This window comes from Notamacropus eugenii, chromosome 2, assembly GCF_028372415.1.
Source record: "Notamacropus eugenii isolate mMacEug1 chromosome 2, mMacEug1.pri_v2, whole genome shotgun sequence".
Classification (NCBI taxonomy): domain Eukaryota; kingdom Metazoa; phylum Chordata; class Mammalia; order Diprotodontia; family Macropodidae; genus Notamacropus; species Notamacropus eugenii.
This window is the reverse complement of record NC_092873.1, coordinates 419,951,107-419,964,045: the sequence shown is the minus strand read 5'-3', so window position 1 is coordinate 419,964,045 and position 12,939 is coordinate 419,951,107. Positions and strand designations below refer to the sequence as shown.

Sequence of the window (12,939 nt, the reverse complement as noted above, 5' to 3'; positions counted from 1 at the left end):
AAAATAGGCAGTATTACATTATGGTATCTGATTTTGGTCTTTATGTTTTCAATTCAATTTTTAAAAAATATTAAATTGTCTATTATTTGCAGGACAATTAACAGACTAGGATTTAAAAACATTTCTTTTTTTTCCCCTCATTTTTATCTTTGCATCTTTGAGGACTACTTAGTCAACACACATTCATTAAATGCTTACCATGTTCCAAGCACTGTGCTAAGCACTGGGAACACAAAGAAAAAAGGAAACAGTCCTTGCCTTCAAGGAGTATATAGTCTAACAATGGGGATAACATGTAAGTAAGTAGGTACACCCACATCTTGTATGTCAATAATAATAATAAGTAATATATACAACTAACATGTATGTAGTGTGTACTGTACTAAGCACTTAATAATTATTACCTCATTTTATTTTCCTTGACCCCCTTTTTTGGAAAGGATAACTATATTTTAAGTAAGCAGTCTTTTCCAGTTTTGCTTTAGATGAAAGAATTAAGAAGAGGGTAGGAGTAGCAGCAAGACAGATTTAGCTTTCTATTAATTTCTCTGGTGTATATGTGTGTGTGTCCAGATTTGTAATTTTATCAGCATGAGTGATATTAATTTGGAAACTCCTTCTATTAATACAGACAGGCAACTCCTGTGGAGGTGAGAGTCTTGAGAGCAGTACAGGGCACTGAGAATAAAGGGACTTGCTCAAGGTCACACATCCAGTATGTGAATTAAGCGGAACTTGTAGGCCTTACTGACTACAAGATCACCCTTCTAGTCATTATACTATGTTGTCTTTCCTAATAATCAATTATCCCAGAATGGAATGGTTGCTTCAGAAAGTTATGAATTCTCTTACTAGCAGTTTTCAGAAAAAAGGCTAGTAGGGAGAATTCTCGTTCAACATGGGCTAGAATAGATGGACTCTGAGATTCTGTGTTTCTCTGATCACAAAGTAAACATAAATTGCCATGCTTTTGCAAAAGAGCCAAACTTAATTGCAAAAAAACTCAGCACTGTTTTGAGGAGCTCTTAGTTTTCACAGTACATAATTTGAAAATATCTTTTCAAAAGAAAATGCTGGGAGGAAATTAAATTCTATGCAAATGTGGGTGAAGGTATTGTAAACAGATATTGTATGTCCAGTTAATTTCCATCTCTACAATGGACTGATCTAGAGGAAATGGGTTCACAATACTCAGAGATTTAGGTTAGAGTTAAGGCTGTACTGCCTAATAGTAAAAGTGATTAGAAATTAGTTGGAAGCAAGTAACTTCTTTGGAAGCCCTTCCTAACCCTTCTGAATTCTAATGCCTTCCTTCTGTTAATTTTCTCCAATTTATCCTGTACATATTTTTCTTTATCAACCTCTTCATTATACCGTGAGTTTCTTAAGGAAAGGTCCTATCTTTTTTGTAGATATCTTTTTGTATTCCCAGCACTTAATAAAACATCTGGCACGTATGAAACGCTTAATAAATGCTTGCTTGTAGGACAACTGACTGAAATACACAACAATACTTTCAAATACTGGGATATTCCTTAGATTATGTGTATAAGAGGAAGGTTTGTTACCTATCTGGTTAATCTAGGTGGTATAAACAGCCAAATTGGTAAATCAGAATAAGTAAGCTGATCATATTAAATGAGTTTTCCCAATCTCTACTTCACATTGTGCTATGTGAACATTGTCATTGCAATGGAAAAGGTAATGTTGTCTGGGATGCGTATTTTTCACTTGTAAGAAATAATACGTCCTCAAGAAAAAAGTTCTCTAAGAAAAGGAAGAAAAAAAGAATAAGAAAGGTGTGCAAATTGTGGAATAAAAAATTTCAGTTTATATTTTAGGAAGAAATTAATAACAAGCATTTTATGCATAAATTTATTTAGCTGCTTTTGGAGTTTCATTCATTAAAAAAAGGAGAGTTTCATTTCTCTGAGTTTTTAGCAATAAAATGTCCTCATTTTGCGAAAATATGGTAATTTATATTTACTTTATGATCACAGAAACAGGATCTCAGAGAAAAAAAAAGGGACGCTAGTAGTCATCTACTTAAATCTAGCCCTGAACAAGAATTTCTTCTATCTGTAATTTAAGGACAACCTGTAATGAGGCAGGCAGAAGCCCAAATGACTTCTGAATAGATGATTTTTATAGACCAGAGGACAATATTATTTACAAAGGCTTTGAGTTAAGAACTGAAAGTAATCATATCGATTTTCATGTTTCATTGCTGGGGGAGTCCAAGTGATATTTTAAATATAATTGCTAAAAAAAATTCACACCTTGCAATTTCTAATTTATAGTGATAATGCTTATAAAATACAAGCTTTAAAACAATATAATCAGTTGTCTGATTTACTTTTTTTTTTTACTTGAACAGGACTTCTAAACTGAAAAATGTTATAGAAATATGTTTAAGCAGAACTAACTAACTGTGTGACAGAAAGTCAAGTCCTTTTTACTCCCTGGGTCTCATTTGCTTCTTCTGTAAAGTAAGGGAATATCCTGGACCTTGACTTTTTCTTTGCATCATGAGCTTCTGGTAAAATCTGTGGACCCCTCTTCAGATTTATGCTTTTAAATGCATAAAATAAAATGAATATTACAAAGGAAACCAAATGATACTGAAATACAGTTATCAAAATAATTTTCACAAGTTTATCGACTCTAGGTTAAGAACCCCTGAACTCAATAATCACTATGGTCCTACTCAGCTTTAAATTTTCTCATCCAAAGAAATGTGCTTTAAAGACATGCAATTTAGTCTGTGTCTATATACAGTGCTAAAAATAAATGGTTAAATCAGAAAAAGAGTAAACTCAAAACTCAAAAAAAGGCTATTTCATTTATCACAGATCTGTCATAGATGACAGGTAAAATAACTTGAATAGTGAATTCTTCACCTTTCATTTACAGAATAAGGCTGATTTTTTTTTGGCATGTCATGTAATACTTAGATTCAAAATAAAAAACTGAATAAAAGTACAACTATTTTTGTTGCAAGAACATTGTAAACTACTTTATTAACAGAACCTTAACTAAAATAAAACTATGAGCAGAATTAAAAAGTGGGACATTTAAGAAACTATAAGTTGATTTGCTAAGCTATGTGGCTGTTACATAATTCATTCAACAAGAATTCAGTATACAAATATGGTAGGGGTACACAGTACTACAGTACTATGAGGTACACACAGAAATCATAATATTCAGAATCTGTCCTCAGAAAACAGTCTGCACAGGTAAACAAGACATACATTTCAATACTTCAGATACATGTGCTTAGAGAAAAACACAAAGGAAAAGTTTACTAATATAGACCATGTGGGGAAAAAGGTTTGACTCAATGAAAATTTGAATTAAAAAATTTAGCTATGCTATTTTAAAAATAACTTAACCTAGTTGCTAGTGAAATATTGCCCAGTAGAGGTCTCCTTTAATGAAAAAATAAGCATGATTTGAAATGAGCATACCCCAAATACCAGCTTGAACAGTATTGCTTCTGCTCACACAACATATTTACAAAATAAAGGAATTGTTCAGAAATGGGTGAATGTAGTTCTTTTAGGTAAACACTTTGTTTTCACTATTAACTTGCTGAGAAAATGCAGTTTTTTCAGATACTACAAAAATATACTTTTGTTTAGCAGTGTAAATGATCAAAAATTGAGAATCACACAATTTGAACTAATGAAGTCTTTATTAAGATGCAGCTTGTGGGGCGTGCGAATGGAAAGCAGATGTATACCAGTCACTGATGTGACTTTCTGTTATACTCAAATATATTCTGTCCATATCTTGTAGATAAGGAAACAACTACTAATCTTAGGAATGCTCGTCCAAAAATGGAAGGAAACAAAAGGAGGAAAGAAAAAATAAAAGGAAAACAAGGAAGGTGGGAAGGAAGAAAGAAAAGGAAGAATAATATTTGGATTGGTTTTTCCCTGCAATATTGCTTTGCAGAGCTAATGCACAAGAATGCAAGAAGGATGAAATATGGAAAATAATAAAGCTGCCTGCTGAACCTGAAGACCTAAGCCACAGGAGCAACAGCTCCAGCTGTGTTTGAGTAATTTTACCAAGAATTGATTATCTGTTACACTGCATTGAGATATCTGGATTATTGATCAGTAAGATTAAGGTACTCCAAGACTCAGTCCCCACCCCCCTTTTTCCTTGAGGCACCTGTAATAGAGTTGTAACAAATAACACTAAGTAAGAACTACTTTGTTATTGTTGTCACCCTTCATGTAGAACATAGCAGTTACTTTTTAATTTAAAATCAATGAATGTCTGAAAGGCAGCCTTGTTCTTTCAACATAAATGAATCATTTGTCTTTGAAAAGCAGCACACTTAGATCACCAGTCAAGGTGATAGTGGGTATCTTTTTCCTATGGTATTGAGAAGGAAAATTATACTTTGTACTGTAAATGAACAGACCCGACATTAAAAATTAGAGAAGATTTCCATCAGGCACTGTGTGAAACTAACAATAAAACAACATCAGTGCATCCACAACATTGCAAACAATGAAAGCTCTGATTAAGTGTAAAAAGTTATTGACGTATATGGCAAATAATAATGACATACACACATCCCCTTAAACATCACTGCTTTTCAAACTTTTAAAGTCACAAAATCTCCTTTTATGAATTGTGACTGCTTGGGAAAGGAAAAGCAAAGCATTTATTATTTCATACATGCTGTTGTATGCATTATTAGGGGAGAATAAGCATGTATTTTTAAGAAGAAAGGACAAAGAACTAACCTGGTTACATGAGCCAGGTACCTTCACTTAGCTGTAATTTTAAAGCTAAATCTGCATGTGTCAGTATCACATCTGTAAATTTTGCTAATGCAATAATGGGGGTGGAACTTTGACCCTTGAATCACAGTGAAATTCCAAAACCTGGTTCTTAATATAATCACAAGACAAAGAACTAGAAAAGAATGCAGGTTTTTTAATTTTTTATTCTTAAGAAGCACACAGATTCATCTCCTCTTATTCATGGCTTGCTGCAAGCGATCATTGTAAATAGTGATGTGGTGGGAAGCTAGGCATTTTATCAGGAGGGGAAAAAAATAAAAACTCGTTAAGACCACCTTGCCTGAAAACTTGGCTTTTGACGTGGGGTTGACAGGGACTGGGGCAGGCAGTGTCAGATGGAATAATTTTAAAGGAAAGACAACAGGAACTTGTCGCCTCATTGTATGCATTTACAAATAGAGGCTTTTCAGAGTATTAGGCCTAGTTAAAGCTGCCCTCTGGATAAAATGTGTTCCCAGGCAGCCTCAGACAAGCTCCAGAGGAGAGACAAACAGATGTGACTATGGTCCCTGGCGTTTGGCAAAAACACTCACTGTCAGTTAGAAACATATAAGCCTGGACAGGGCATCAGCTGCACAGCAATGAAGCAGGCCTGCAAGTGTCATCACCACAGCAAAGTTGTGGCAGAAAAAAGTAAAAGGGCTGCAAAAGCCAGGCTAGCGTGAACCTGCTCTAGTAGGTCAAAACTGAGTCTGAACCACCTCAACCCCTCCACATCTCTGTGGCACTTTGTCTGGACACATTAAATGGAACAACTTAAAAGTATAGCTATTTCGTTACATTAGTAAATACAAAAGTAAGAACTGGTTGAATCACAAAATAAATCTAAATAAATTGTTTTCTCTGAGATTGTAAATGTTAATTAGGGTCAGCTCTGTCTTAGGCATCTCTCATCTTGTACTTGGCTGCGATGGTATGCTAAGGGCTGGAGGGATATGACTATGCAAACACTACAACAGGCTGAACCAAATCCAGTAGCTTCCAAACTATAACCTTACAGGGGGCTGGAATTGTGCCCGCTATTAATGATGATCCCCAGTTGAGGGTCTGCCTAGGGTGGGTGTTCAAAAGACACTGGCTAACTGGACTTATTTGAAATGAAAATATAAACATATGACCAGCAGGCTGAGTAAGTGCTCATGTACAATACATTAAGACTAAGCACTGCTAAAAGTTCTAGTTGAGTAATGACATGGGTATGTGTGCATGTGGTGTGTGTGTGTGTGTGTCTGTGCGTAAGGTAAGGTAGAGTTAAATTTATCTCAAAGGTGAACACATTATTGGCATTAGTCATTATTTATACTACTTTCCCCCAGTTTCAAAGAGTTCGGTACTGAAAAATGTTATGAGGTACAGGTTCTCTGGTCAACACAAGCTTCACATAGAAATTTGTTCTGTGGTTACATGCTACACTCCTAAACTTTGGCCAGTCATCGCATATTGTGAAGTGCCAAGACAGGGAATCTGGGTCCCCACCTTCTAGTCACCAAGGTTCCAGTAGTTTCATAGTGACACTTAGAATTTTTGGTATAATTTTAACAGTTACCATTTGAAGGGCAGATTATTCCGCTCTTTCCCATTTACGTTTGGCTTTCACCATCACTTAAGAAAATGATCATAGCCCTGGGAAGTGACTATTAGTACTGGCAGCACTGAGAACTGGTAATGGGGGTACTGGTTTCTTCTGGTTTCTCAGCAGTCATCACTCATAGTCTAGTTCTGACTGAGGAGAGGGACATGGGCACAACGGGGGTTCCTTGAGCCTTTCCAAAGGGTTCTTTGAAAACTTTTTGTAGATACCTAGGTAGATATCCTCCACACTTATATTTCTTTTCTTGTAATATGAAAACTTAATATGGCTCTTAAATGTTTGGGTTGGTTCCAGATTAAAAAAAAGAAATTTTTGCAAATACCATAAAATGCATGTATTGTTCCCAATGGAAAAGAGTAGAAAGGCATTTCACAAATTCATGGCTATGGTTCAGCATAGTACATATATCCTACTTATGACAGGAAAACAGTATAATTTTTGTTTATGAAGGAAAAAATATTTCCTCCGATTTTCTACTAGTTTTCACTTAAATTTACTTCCCTCTGATCTTTGGATGCTCTAACACATCTTCACATATACACACAATAATGATGTAAAAAGTTCAAATTGGAAGGATTTTAAGTATTAATTTAATGATTTAAATAAATATGATAGGATATAGTGAGGGCCAATTATTATGATCTGCCATATATGAATATCAACAAAACTTTATGATTATTCAAGTACTGCATTTTACCCCCAAGCATGTTCTGTGACTTCAAGAAGTTTGAAAAGCCCCAAATGTGTACATGCATCCCATTAAAGCTTTTCAAACTTCTTAAAGTCAGTGAACTTTCTTGTGGAAAAAAAAGACACAAAATTCTGATTAAGTGGTAAAATTATTGACATGTACAGCAAACAATAATGACATATACACATCCCCTTAAACATCACTGCTTTTCAAACTTCTTGAAGTTGTAAAACTTTCTCCTTTCATTTATCGTTATTATATCATGTGGTCTTGAAAAGGGCTGAAGAAATATCTTTTTAAAAGCATGTGAACATTAATTTTCAATAGAAATTCTGAAAGCTTTACTGAGTTGCAATGTGTGGCATAAAGCATTAATAATGTATGGAAGCAATTTATCCGATACAACGATGCCTGTATGCCTTTCAAACTTTCTGAAGTCACAGTTTATTTTTCAAGGAAAAAAGAGTTGTAGAACTTTTAAGTGGTCAAATTTTACTCATCTAGATATGAATAAATATGGTGAAGAGTAACTGGCATTGATTTGATTCTATCTTGTTCTCCAAATGCATCCTACTTTGGTACTTCATTGTATCCAAATGCAGCGCTGATCACGTAACATCTTGTTCAGAAATTGTTTTATGTACACAGGTGCTGCATTCTCACCCAGATTTAAGTTCTCTGTAGGCAGGAATTCTGTTTTTTATTTCCTTTGTAGCCTGGGTGATATATAGTAGGTAATAAAGTATATAATTTAAAATACTTTGATCTAAGATTGATCTAAGAAGCTACTGGGAGACATGAACAATGCATTTTATCTTGCTTTTCATCACTAGACATATATTCAATGGCTCAGTAGATAGAAAGCTGGGCTTGGAATTAGGAAGACCTGAGTTCAAATGCCACCCTAGATTCTTACTAGCTATGTGATCCTGGGCAAGTCCCTTAACCACTGTTTGCCTCAGTTTCCTTAACTCTAAAATAGGGACAATAACAGCATTTACCTTGCAGAATTGTGAGAATTACATAGTTGCTTAAAAAAAGTACTTAGCACAGTACCTGGACTACAGTTAGCATATAAATGCTTATTCCCTTCCATATCCCTAGTAATTGTGGGGGGATGGGTGAGTGGGAAGACCAGTTAAGGCCCCTTGTAGAAGATGGGATTTGATCTGAATCTTGAAAGAAGCAAAAAGGCAAGGGTGAGTTGGGAGAGTGCGTGGGAATGCAAAGGCACAGATTTAGTCAGTCAATTTGTGTTATTAAGCACTTATTAGTGTTGAGTAACTAAGAGGCAGGTATGGTATGGTGCTGAAGAGTTTTCTGGTTGGCACAGGAGCTGGAAGGACTGACTATGCAGGGGAGGCTGAGTCAAACCTGAGGATCTGCACAAAGGATTGCTGCGAGCTGCTGAGTGGAAGAGTGTCCATCACAAGCTGTATTCCTCCACCTAGCCACCATATGTCTGGGAACGCATGATACTTCCATTGCTTTTGCCTCTCTTGTGTTTGTTCTTTCAGGATTTTAGATGAATGAATTTCTAGAGATGGCATTTATCACATTACGCCTTTGTGAGCTTTGAAAGAGCCACCAGAGCTCTCTTCAGTGACTAAGGTTGGTAGTAGAGACCACTAGAGTTGAGAAGAGCCATAACTGAGTCTGCTATGTAGCCAGTACAGCAGTTGAACGATTCAGATCAGCACTGGAATGGCTTATCAAGCTAAGACTAGGCATATTGGAAAGAGGCAGCCTAGCTGAGTATGGGAGCAATTTGTATGGTGGGGACATCATGAAGATAGAAAAGGGACTCAGACTCAGGAGCAATTGGGTACCCCTTAGTTTCATTTGTTCTCCACATGTGTGCATTTGTGCTTTACGTATGAGCTCATTCTTCACAGGGACTAAGGGCAGGAGGAAGGAATAGAATCTTCTCCATTTGGGGGAATGTTTTTTGGAGTTTCTGACTTTGCTTATTCCTTAGCACTAAATACTTTCTTGTAAAAGCTAATTGTTGCTGTTTATTACTATTGGCCAGGGCACACCAGATGGGAGCTTGTGAACATTAGAAATCCCTGCACCTCATGGTTATCCAATGACAGAATCCTGAGGGAAGAAGTAGTCTTAGCTCTTATGGGACCCTTCCCACCACTGCAGTGGGAATTGGGGAATAAGGACAGAAGGTGTTCTACACAGATCATGTAAATACTAAACCTCACTTCTCATGTATTCATTCATTTTTTCTCACTGATATGTTCATAGGACCCTGTCATGTTTTTTATGTCATTATGGTCTGTCCTAGATAACAAACTCCTGGAGAGTAGGGGTTATAATTGTGTGATGTGCTAAGAATAATGTCAAATGATACAGGTACTTGATAAATACTACCACTACACTCTTAGGAAAGATTGTGCTGAATTGGGGATAATTATGATTGTTTTTGAGCATCTTTTTTTCTTTTGGTATTCAATAAGAAGGTCAAATTTCTTTTTGGTGATTTAATTTGTTTGCTTGCAATGTGCCAGCATTTGAGAATTAAGTACCCACTTTTATTTCTAACTGTCAATGAAAGGACAACAGCTCTTACTAAAAATTTTAGCTAATCAAATTGCCAAAAATGGCATTCTCATCAATATTCTCCTATGAGACCATTACCAAACATTTTTTCCTGTTATACCTCAGTGTGGTTTCTGCTTTGAGAGGTGTATGCCTCCTCACATATGGTGTGTTCCATGCCTTATCTGAGGCCCAAAGTGACTGGTGTACTCTAATTACATCATGCCTTGAAATGTTCATAAACATACACCTTGTCTCCCTGAACAGTTCATTTCAAGGCTTTTCCTCTTTGCACTTGTAATGTGTCAAGCCATTAGCCAGTTTATACTTTGTGCCTCTTTATGATGTTACACAATGATTCCTGAATGATCATGTAGGTGGTGGTACCATCATAGGGTGGTGGTGGTGATCGTTCCATCGATTTCAGGAAATAATTAGAATTTTGAGAGTGAGATTACTCTGACATCCGGAAAAATTTTCACCTTTTTATAAAAATAGCAAATTATTCTATGGGGTTTCTAAAAAGCTATTTGGGGTACTTCAATTATATAACCTTATAATGGTGCTGATATTATTCAAGTTTGTTTAATATAATCTAATTTGTCCTGAGACCTGAATACCTTATATATTTAGTAATCAATGTACTAATATGCACTAGTATCATATCAACAAGTGCCCATTATACACTTACTATTAGTGTCTGCTTGCTTGAAATGTGCTAGCATTTTGAGAATTAAGCACCCATCTGGAATGTTCTCTATATTGCTTTCCACCTGTACACACTGTAGGTATTTTTGAAGGCCCCGCTTAAACCCCATCTCTCCTACCATTTCTTCCCTGGGTCTTAAGTCAGTTTGCTTTTTCTATCCTATACCAATTATCATTGTCAAAATTAAGGTCAATATCAAGTATGTCCTCACATTAATTTTTTCTGTTCTGAGTAATTATTTAATTTTTAAATGTTTGTCTTAACTCTCCAACTATATTGAAAGCTCCTTGAGGGCACAAGGATAGAGGATCATAGACCTCAAGATGGATGAGAACTCAGAAGTCATCTCACCCAACCCTTATTTTACAGGATACTGAGGCCCTCAGAGGTTAAGTGACTTGACCAAGGTCACCCAATAATAAGCATCAGATTATATTGGAACATAAGTCAATGTTTTTTTCCTTCCACTGTACCATGCTGCCATATCCTTCCCTGTATGGTTTGTTTGTTTATCACAAAGCAGTTGTACAATAAATGTTAGTTGATTTGATTCCTGAATATTGATGTACAACTCTGTAATTTGATAACATATAATAGATAACATATTTGGTACATGGGTTTAAATGATAGTTACGCTGACTAAAGTTTACCTGAAGTAGAATGAAATATAGTGCTAATGAAACTTCTTAAAATAATGAAAAAAAAATTTCCAAGTTGCTTTTACACTGAGATCTTTATCAACTCTGAGGTTATCTCACCTCCTCCCCAGGACTCCCCTCCCCCTTTCCTTTCAAGAATAACAAAAATTGTGAAATTTGTATTTGATTTCCCTTCCCTTCCCATAGTACACCACATATGCCCTTCACCATCATAGGGAGACTATGCCCTACACTCTCCACTCCCCATCTCACCCATCAGCACTAATTTGGAAATGGGGATGAGAAAGCAGTCAAGTAGCTTCTCCTTGCCATCACCTTAACAAAATCACTGGTCATCAACGTGCAGGCCATAAGAGAAGTGGTATTTGGATCATATAGGGAGTATCTACTTAAGTCTTCTATTTTTGAAGCTAAAAACATAGGAAAGCTGTTTCTATCCATTTATGATGTAGTCTCATAAGAAAATATTTGAGATAAGTCAACTTGCTCAGTTTTGTTTGGAAAGAAGATGGCTCCCCAATACCTTCAATGACCTAGTGCTTTCCATTTTTGAAACTGGGAATCTGCCTTGCTATCTACTTCCTAGATCAAATATCTTCCTTTAAGTGTCTGTAAGATTAGATGGAAGTTAGGGAAATAAAGATGTATCAGGCATTGTGTTCTACAGAGAAGCAGTCAGAGAATTAATGAGTCTGACAGCAAGAGTAGCTAGCAGTCACCAAAACCATCCTTACCACTAGAAAAGACATTTGAAAAGGGGTAATTCCATTTGGTTATCCCAATAACCATGAGAAGACTTGACTGTACACATAAACAAATCTAATCTGAAAAAAAAAAAGTCTTACAAAGGCACACTGAATTCTAAGAGCACAAGGAATTTCCATATCGATTTAAAGTCAATCCAGCCTAGTATTCTGACAGAAGTATTGAAGAATGTTTTATGAGCAATGGTAGTTGCCCTCTATCCATCGTTAGGATTAGATATATCCCAAATATCTGTAATTCCTCTTATTAGTATTCAGAATATGGTGTCTTTCTATTAGGGATTATGTTTGGAAATAACAAATGGAAAATTAGGCTTCATTTCTTTTGGACAAATTCCAGATCAAGGTGTATGAAGGGCTCCTGTCCCTTTCCTTTTTAGAGAATGATTATTCAGTGGTGCACCAGGAAAGAGCCTAGGATTCCTCTACAATGGTTTGTGAATATTGGTAACTTAAGCCTTAGTCAATTGATCAATCAATAAACATTTACTAAATACATGGCAGGAACTCTGCTAAATCCTGGGGACACACAAAAAAGGGTAAAAGTCAGTTCTTGTCCTCAAGGAGCTTACAATTGAATGGGATTACTAATCTAAAAACAACTTTGAGTAACTGTCATTTTGATTATTATAAATACCCAAAATAGTTACAAAATACATATGAGGCCATATACTCTCTGCAACTAGAGAAAGAACTGATGAATTTAGAAATATGAATAGAATTATTTTACATACACAGATACATATACACACATATTTGTGTCTGATGGTAGCTGTCTCTAGGGTGGGATGAGGGAGGGAAGAAAAAAAGGAATTTACATGATAAATTATAGATTTAAAAGGAACAACAAGTTGTACATTTTATATTTGCAGTTTCATGTACAATCTTTTCATTATTCTACTATGTTTGGAAATGTTTGTTTTATTTCATAAATAAAATAAAAATAATCTAAGGGAGATATAACATATAAACAAATATACACAAAGCCAGTTATATACAGGATATATAGGAAATACTTGAGAGGGAAGGCACTAGAATCAAGAGGAGTTAGAAAAGGCATCCTGTAGAAGATGGGGTATTAGTTGGAACTTAAAGGAAACCAGGAAAGTCAGAAGGCATGGTTGAGGATGGAGAGTATTCCAGACATAG

General features: G+C 35.7%; 1 protein-coding gene across 10 annotated transcripts in view; it reads right to left on the bottom strand.

Moving 5' to 3' along the window:
- GPATCH2 (G-patch domain containing 2) overlaps positions 1-12,939 on the bottom strand; it is a 253,379-nt gene that overhangs the window by 19,678 nt on the left and 220,762 nt on the right. The window lies entirely within an intron of this gene.